The sequence below is a fragment of the Cynara cardunculus genome (assembly GCF_001531365.2).
Source record: "Cynara cardunculus var. scolymus isolate 2C chromosome LG 2, CcrdV1, whole genome shotgun sequence".
Taxonomy (NCBI): Eukaryota; Viridiplantae; Streptophyta; class Magnoliopsida; order Asterales; family Asteraceae; genus Cynara; species Cynara cardunculus.
Genome location: NC_037529.1, coordinates 50,301,669 through 50,310,535, shown reverse-complemented (window position 1 = coordinate 50,310,535; position 8,867 = coordinate 50,301,669).

Sequence of the window (8,867 nt, the reverse complement as noted above, 5' to 3'; positions counted from 1 at the left end):
CCAATAGATTCTAGGAATGAGGCGAGAATATTGTTCTTGAATTCAGTTCCGTTAACAGTTCTGATTTTCTGAACTGTCAGTTGTAAATTTGTTTGAACCATCTTTAAGAATGAAATAATTGACTCAGCTGCTTCGTCTTTTGACCTCATAAAATGAACCCATGTATATATGGAGTAGTCATCGATAATGACTAGCACATACTTTTTTCCATTTATGCTTTGGACTCTCATAGGACCATAGAGATCCATATAGTGTAGATAAAGACGACGATCGGTATTGAACTTTGTTTTCGGCTTATATGAAACCTTCTTCAGCTTACTCATTTCACATGCGCTGCACACATGGTCTTTATGAAACTTTAAGTCCGGGATTCCTTTAACCAAGTTGTCACAAACCAACTTGTTTAAATACTTAAAATTCATATGAGAAAGACGTCGATGCCACAACAGATTTTGCTTCAAGGATGCCTTGGATATCAAGCAGACTTCAGTATCCACTTGTGTATTTGATAAGTAAATTGTATCAGTAGTACGGATGTTGCACTGGTTAGCTTTAAAACAAACTTCTAAATTTTTATCACTGAATTGACATATATTGAAAAGATTATGTCCAAGTCCTTCGACATACGGCACTTTCTTTATCATTAAGTTCCCAAAAATTACGTCACCATATCCAATGTTAGGCGCGTATTGGTCATTTCCAAATCTTACCGTACCTCCAAAATGATTCACAAACTTAGATAATAGTTCTTTTCTACCAGTTAAGTGCTTAGAACATCCTGAGTCTAAGAACCACACATGCCGGTTAACCTGCACAATGAATCAATTGGGTTTTGGTAACCATTTTAGAATGGGTCCTTTGAGATCAGATTTTGTTGGTGGTATACTATATGTACCAAACCAACGCTCTTTAAAATTGATTTTCTTAGATAAAGTAGATAAAGCAGAATGCATGATATGATAAGGTTTAAAAGAAGTAAAATACATAAACAACTCATCCAATCTACACGAATAACAATTATTTTTACTATTCTTGATATCAAACAATTCATCTACTGAATATCTGTGTACAAGATTATTCAATGTTGAATTATTTAATACAGAATCAGCAAAACTATTCTTCTTCTGTTGATATGAAGATTTATCTTCATCTTTTACTCTCTAGACCTTCTTAAACTTCAACGAATTAACTGAAATAGGAAAAATAAAATCATTAGCTTTAAATGAACGATGAACTTTATGTTTAATTTTCTTATCAGTAAGCTTCTTCTGTTTCCTCGAATTCTTTTTAGATTTATTCCTTTTATAATACCAATTCTCAAAAACAGGTTTTGTATTGAAATTCTTTTTAGAATCTGAAGCTATGTCGGAATCCTCAGTCATTTCATTTTTGACAAAAAAATCCTCGTGACTGGGAAGTTTCTTCGAAAAGTCAAACTTATCAATCTCATTGTCTAAACAAGTCTCTAAGTTAAAAATATCTGAAAAATTGATTTCTTCATTTAAAATATTTAATTCTTCTGAATCCGAAGTGTCACTTGAAGATTTAGCACACTAAAAATATTCGGACTCAACTCATTCCAGTTTGATTTTAGAATTTTCTGAATTTTCTAAATTTTCGATTTTATTTAGAAATTCTTGTTTTTGTTTATTATATGAAAGCCTTTCTTCATTTAGAATCTTTTCTAACTGAATCACTTGTTTTTCTAAAATTAATGTTAGTGTATAAAGTTTTGGTTCAACAGGTTTATATTCAAGCTCTGTTTTTGAATAACTGTGAGAATAATTAGTTAAAAGTGTAGAGACTAGCGTTTTATAGCTGTCATTTAAATTTTTATAATCAAACGGAACTTATATTTTGTCTTTTCTTTTTCGGTTAAAATCCTCTTGTTCTTCTACTTCATCAGAAGATTTTGTAAATTTAATTTGAAACTTGGGACCACAATCAAGATATTCAAATTTATATAAAGTTGGGTTATAGTATAAAGCTTTTCCTAAAAATTTTAGATTTTCATACCCCAACCCTTCCCGAGGGATAAAAAATCTTGTCTCAAAGGGTTTGTTTAGAAAAATTGTTTGATCAGTCTGCCCTCTCTTATATAATTCCTCTTTAGCTTTTAGTTTTTCATTTAAATCTATAATTTGTAATTTAACCTTACTAATTTTAACAATCAATTCTTCATGCACTAACTCTAACGATTTATATATGTCCTTTGAATCAGATAATTCAAATTTTAAGATGTTGGATTTTTCATGAAATGTTTTTTATTCAGATAATAAAGATTGTGCCCAATCCAAATGTCCAGCATTCTCATCAAAGAGTTTGATGTATTTTTCTTTTTACGTTTCTAATTCTTTTTGAGAATTATTTGAACGCAATTTTTCAGATTTTAATTTTTGTTGAAAATTTTGGAGTTTAATCATCTCTTGCATCTGATTTATGCATGATTTTTCCAATACCTATTCATTCATCTCAGCATTCTCCTCATCGCATTCATCTGAAGAATCGTTTTCAATCCTAGCCATCAGACAGATCTGATCCACAGCTTCTGACTCCTCATCGGTTAAATTTAACCAGATCAATGCCTTACCCGCATCTCGTTGTTTAGACATAAAAAATTTGTTCTTATAGTAGTCAGTATTTCTTGTTACCGATTTTCTGCAGTTCACCACAAAATGACCCAACTTGCCACAGTTGTAGCATTTGGTATTTTCATCTGCCACTCCTTTCACAAACTTCTTCTTCTCTTCAGGCTTCTTTTCATACTTTTTCTTGAATCTCTTCTCATCATACTTCTTCTTTTCACCAAATTTATCTTTAAATTCATATTTTGAATCCGAAGAAAATCTCTGATTATTCGAGTGCGGTTTCTTCGGGAACTTTTTTTGAAATGCTTTGGTCAGCATTGCCATGGCCTGTTTGAATTCATTCATCTCTGAGTCCGAGTCAGAGCTGTCACTACCTTCACTTGACGATTCACTTGTCTGACTGATCTCTTTTATTTGCTTACCGGACTTGATTTTATTCTTCTTTTCGGATACAAAAGCCAAAGGATCAACAACTTCCTTTTCATTCTTCTTCTTTAAATTGCTGGCCTCTAAAACATCTTCCTCATTCTGTTTCAGAGTTTCATAAACCTCATGAATATCGATATCAGATAAGGATTTATTGAATCTGATATGATTGGCATAAGGTTTTCACTCCGGTTGTAAATTGCTGAGGAATTTAACATTTATTTCAATGACAATTTTAGAAATGCCATTCTTGGTAAGCTCATTCAGCTGTCTGGTTAGCCTATTATATACATCATCAAGGCTCTCTCCTTAGCCTTAAATTCTTCATATGCAGAAATACAGTTTGTGATTTTTAACTTAGTTCCCACCTTAGAACCCATCATCATCTTTTCAATCTGCATCCACATGCTATGACCTGAAGCTTTGTGAATGTCGATGCTTGTATAAATGTCATTACTCAGTGCTTGCATCATATAGGATTTACATAACACATCAGCATGTGCTCTTTCTTTCTCTTTAGCAGTGTATCTGGATTTCTCTTTTATAACTCTCTGAGCAGGTCTGCCTTCAGCAGGGATGGCAAGTGTTTCTCTCCAGAATACTGCTGGTCCCTCCATGAGAGATTCCATGATCAGCTCTCCTTTCATTCTTTCAATAAAATTGAGGAAGTTATCCCTCCATTGGTTGTAATCTCCTTTGAATAGAACTGGTGGCTTGGTATCAGTACCAATAGCCATAGCCTCTCTTGAACTCATTTTATCTGATTAATATGATATCGGATCTTCTGCAGTTCAAAATCTGATTTCAAGGATTAAAATTCAAAAATTATCTCAATAAAGCGCACATAAGGAAATTTGCACACATTCAAGACTTAGAAAAATTTAAGCACCAAGACTTATCCGGATTAGAAGTTCGGACAACAAAGATTGTCAAATTCTAATCAAAACACAGTTTATCCGGATTAGATATCCGGACAACTCAAACACTTAGTCAAATTTTGCACAAATAACAAAAATCAATACAGACACAAAAAGTCAAACAAGTCAACAAGTCAAACAAAAAGTAATCCGCACAATTCAATATCCGATCAAACAATAAAGTCAAACAGACAATCCGCTCAATCAAAAGGCAAACAATTTAAATTGCTTGACTATCAAAGTCAACAATCCGCACAAAAAGTCAAAGTTAACAATTCGCACAAAAAGTCAAAGTTAACAATTCGCACAAGAAGTCAAAGTTAAAGATCGTACAATTATGGTCAAAGTCAAAATTCGATCAAGATTTAAATCGCATAAATTCACTAAGATCAAGATTAAATCGCACGATATACCAAATGGATAGACTAAATCGCACACGGTTACAATCGGATTATCAATAAATTGGACACAACGATGAACGATTTAACTCTAACTCACACACAACTACAAGCGATTTAACTCTATATCACTCACAGCGTTACCCGGTTTATCACTAAATCACACACCAAACAAATCACACAGGTTCACTGTCTTAAATCGCACAAAGAATTAAGCGGTTTAACCTAAATCGATCAAGAGTTATACGATCAATATTCAACCACAAACACAATTTTATCAACTTTTTACCAAAATTTTGGATCAAAACTTGAAAAATTATGACATTTTGAAGAACATAAACTTTTTCGTAAACTCAAAAATCAACCAAAATCGGCTCAAATCTTGATTGAAACTCAAAATTGTGTGAATTAAAGCTGTTCAGAATTAAAATGCGAATCTAGTAGTGCAAATTTTAACAATTAACACTCAGAATTGATGAGATTAGGGTAAAAAATGTGAAATCCGATCAAGAGCAGTATGAACACAAAAAACCCAATCGATGAACAGTGCGATTAATCCAGAAAAATCGTGCAAAAATTCTTCGAATTGTATGTAATCCTCCTATCAAATTGCTGCAACTGAGCTCTGATACCAATTGATAATCCCAAATTATCATACACAATCAGATTAATCTTCAAGAACACAATTAGATGAGTAGAGAGAGATTTTCACCAAAGTTGAAATGATATTTCTTGAGAGAATTTACAAAATGATTAACATGAACGAATTACAATTAACCAGCTAAAATCTATTTATACTAGGAAATTAACAAGGCTAACTATTACAAAGCAATTATAAAATGGGAGAACTTGAATACAACAATTAAGCACAATCTTGAACCCAACACATAGGCTGTTTAGAATTGTACCTTTATAGATCGGAAGTAGGTATCGTCTGAGGATGCAGAAACTAAAGCAAGTTTCCTCTAATAACTTATTTGATGCAAAAAATAATATAACACCGTCATTGGAATTGAATTACTACAATTTACACAAAGTTTTACACCATTTTGTTGAAAAAAATTGTGCAAATGATTAGATATGGACTAACATCATTTGAACAATTTTACAAACCCTAAAATATTTTTGCGTTCTTTTTCCGATTGGGGCATGTTTTAACGTTTCTGCCCATGGCATCAAAAAGCGTTAGGCCGGCCCTGATACTAACATTAAAATTTTAAAAAGTTTTATCCACTTTACTCAACACCCCAAATAAGTCTCACAAAAAAGTCTAGTTTATTTGTCTAATCGTGAAATCGTGATGTTAGTTGTATGATGTTTGAATTTATGTTTACTTTTATATTATAATCTAAGATGTTGTTTGTAATTGGTTTGATTATGTTTGAGACATTTAGACTTACATCTTTTAAAAAAATTGTAATCTACTTTTAGTTGTGAAAATTAACATATTGTAATTTATTTCAAATCGGTTTAAGTTGCGATTTCTAATATAACCAACGGCGAACGGGGAAACCAACCAGAAAATGAGGTTTTACCCTTAACGGGTTCTCCAACGGGGATTGAGGAAACCGTGGGGACCCGGATCCCCGATAAGATCCTTGATGGGATTTAGGGCGGTTAAGGGGATGGTTTTAGTTATCAGTTTCGGGGATGGGGATACCAATAACCGGCCCAAACCCAGCCTGTTGCCACTCCTATTCTTGTGTGTTGATCGTTATAATGCCTGTTAAATCAAGCTACATTTTTATCAACTCTAAAAATCAACTCGTGAGTTTACGTCATGCTAAAACCTTAGTGTTTGTCTGAGAACGGTCAAAGTTTTAAGTGTGAGAATATTTTGACAGCTATACTTTTGTGTCTTAAAATTGGAGTTAAAAGCCTACTTATTTTTATCAATTTCTGACAAAAGTGTATCAAGTTAAGTCATTGTTTTAATTTGTGAAGTCCATCCCAAATGAAAAAAGCAAAAGCCCAAGTTTTGGGCCTCTTTCTCTTTGCTAGACTCCTTGTGTGTCCTCGTTATGATCAATCTTCCACAATATCTTCAATCAACAATGGCAGAAAATGTTTTCTATTAAGAACCCTAGAAAGAGTAGAGAGGAAAAGTCAACACCCACAATGTAGTCAAACTTTATAAACGTAAATCTGATTTTTACAATTAGAATCCTACTTACAATTACAAGATCTTACCCTATTTATAGGGTCAAACAATAAAGGCCTAGTCAAAGTCAAACCTTACATACAAAGTCAAACATGATGTCTTTTCTACAATTATAGACAATTTTATCTTTCAAGACGAATACAATCATACACTGAATTTCATTCCTAACATTCTCCTCCTTTTTATTCAGACTTGAAAGAATTTCTGTGCTTTATGTCTCGTTTGAACTTTGCAGCTTTAAGCACTCAATGTCTTCTTCAAAAGAATTCTTGAACTTGAAATCTTCAGACCATTATCTGTTGAGAAAGATCTTCTAACATTATCCCCCTCGAATGTAGAACCGCGATGATCTTCTCTTTTGACAATGTATATCAGAAACAATAACGAACTTCATAAATAATCTTCAGTAAACTGCTGTAAAATGGATCTTCACATTCAACATCTCTCAGTCATTTTAGCATCGAAATAATCTTCGTAATCATCTCTAGTCGCACTTCTTTTGAGTCTTTTGCCAATTTCGAAGTTACTCCCCCTTGATCTTTACATCAGATTCCCCTTATAATGTTCGGAATTAGACATTTCATTCATTACTACATACTCCCCCATATGATGAAATGAGAATCATTCCATCATACACAAGAATGAATGAAATCCTCTGCGTAAGCCGTCAATTCATAAAGTATTAAATAGATCTTTGCAAATCCACTTATTTAATCTTTTCAGATTAAGGGAATCGAAAGGTAACACCCAATTTCAACGAATGAAATTGTTTTCAATCTTATAAAAAGATTGGCCTGTGAGTATAACAAATATACTCAGTACAACGGATGTACTGTATATATGAGACTTTTTGATGCTCATCTCACCAGCTCTTCCATTCAATCATTGATAGCTAAAAAATAGCATATCTATGAATGTTTTGGCAAATTAACATATAAAATGCAAAATCTGTGTAGTGTAGAAAAATAAAGCAATATATGCTTCTGTTTAGGCTAAAAAAGATAAACCGTATGGACTACACAAATTTATCAGACTCAATATGTGATCAAAAAGACTTGAAGGAGGGACATATATCCTTCTTATTCAATATCAACTTTCTCCGAATGAGAAATTGATAGATGATGAGCTGTGTGCCCCAAGTGTTATTGAAACACTTATCTGTTGAGAGATAAATAAGTAGCTGGTGGGGTTGTAACAAGAATTAGCCTGGGCTTTACCTTTTTCAATTTTAGTCTCCAAAGAATCGAGAACTAATAGATTATGTGGTATGCCCGAATTTTAAAAGTTTGGAATAGGATTCTCATATTCTTTTAATCCTGACACAACTCTCGTCAATTCTTTTAGCTCACAACAACTACCCCTCTCATTTTCATTTTAATCTTAGCACACAAACCCTATTTGATTTAAAGCTCACTCAGATATGGTTGTCCTCATGGGTAGGTTTGTCAGTTCTGACATTCCATTGAGGTATTTCTGATAAACACTCAGTCCCTCCTAAAAATTTATAGTTATGCACATTTGATCACAAGAGTTGATCAAAAGTAATATTGCATATAAAGCACAAAGATAAGATAAATTTGATCAAATTTTTTTAGCTTTAAGCACAATTAAAGAAAGAATGATGCGACAAAGATCAGATTATTCGATATGCGAGAGAAATGATTGAAGATCTGTAAGAACGAGTTTACAGATTCTGATATTAAAAAAAATATTGAATGTATATCAATAAACGAAAAACAATATCATAAAACAAACTTGAATACAAACGAGATTATTATCATCGAAAATGATTTTCGTATAAGAGACGTGATAATAACAGTTTGAAGAATAGTTGAAACATGTATTGGAGTTATGTACGATGAGAAATTGCACAAGTAAAATCTCAGGAAATACCTGTTCAGAAACAATACTTGTTTCCCAAAAACAACACATTTATCAAAAAACTTTTATTGAAAAACTTCTAGAGACTCCCCTAGAAAGTTGATTTCAGTAATGTTTCAGTTTAGCTCAAAAGAATAAAAGAAGAAACAGGTTTAGCACGGATCCTAAACTGAAATGTTCAGAAGCCTTGTGTTGATCCTCTCTCTCAGTGATTTGATGATAATCCCTTTTTCCTTTCGATGTATTTTAGTTTCTGTATTTTCAGTTCCAGCGAKCAATACAMTGAGCATGTTCAGTGATCGCTGAAGAACTCGCTTTGTAAATCATTCAGAGACAACGATATTTCAAGAAAACAACACTCACACCAAAGATCCTTCAGCAAACGTCGAAGACTGAAACTGAAGATTAGAGATTGGCGCGTACGTGATCTGAAGCGGTATTCAGTGATTACAAGCCTGTCTAACTATGTGTGAAGACTGCTCTAGCTTCAGCGAAT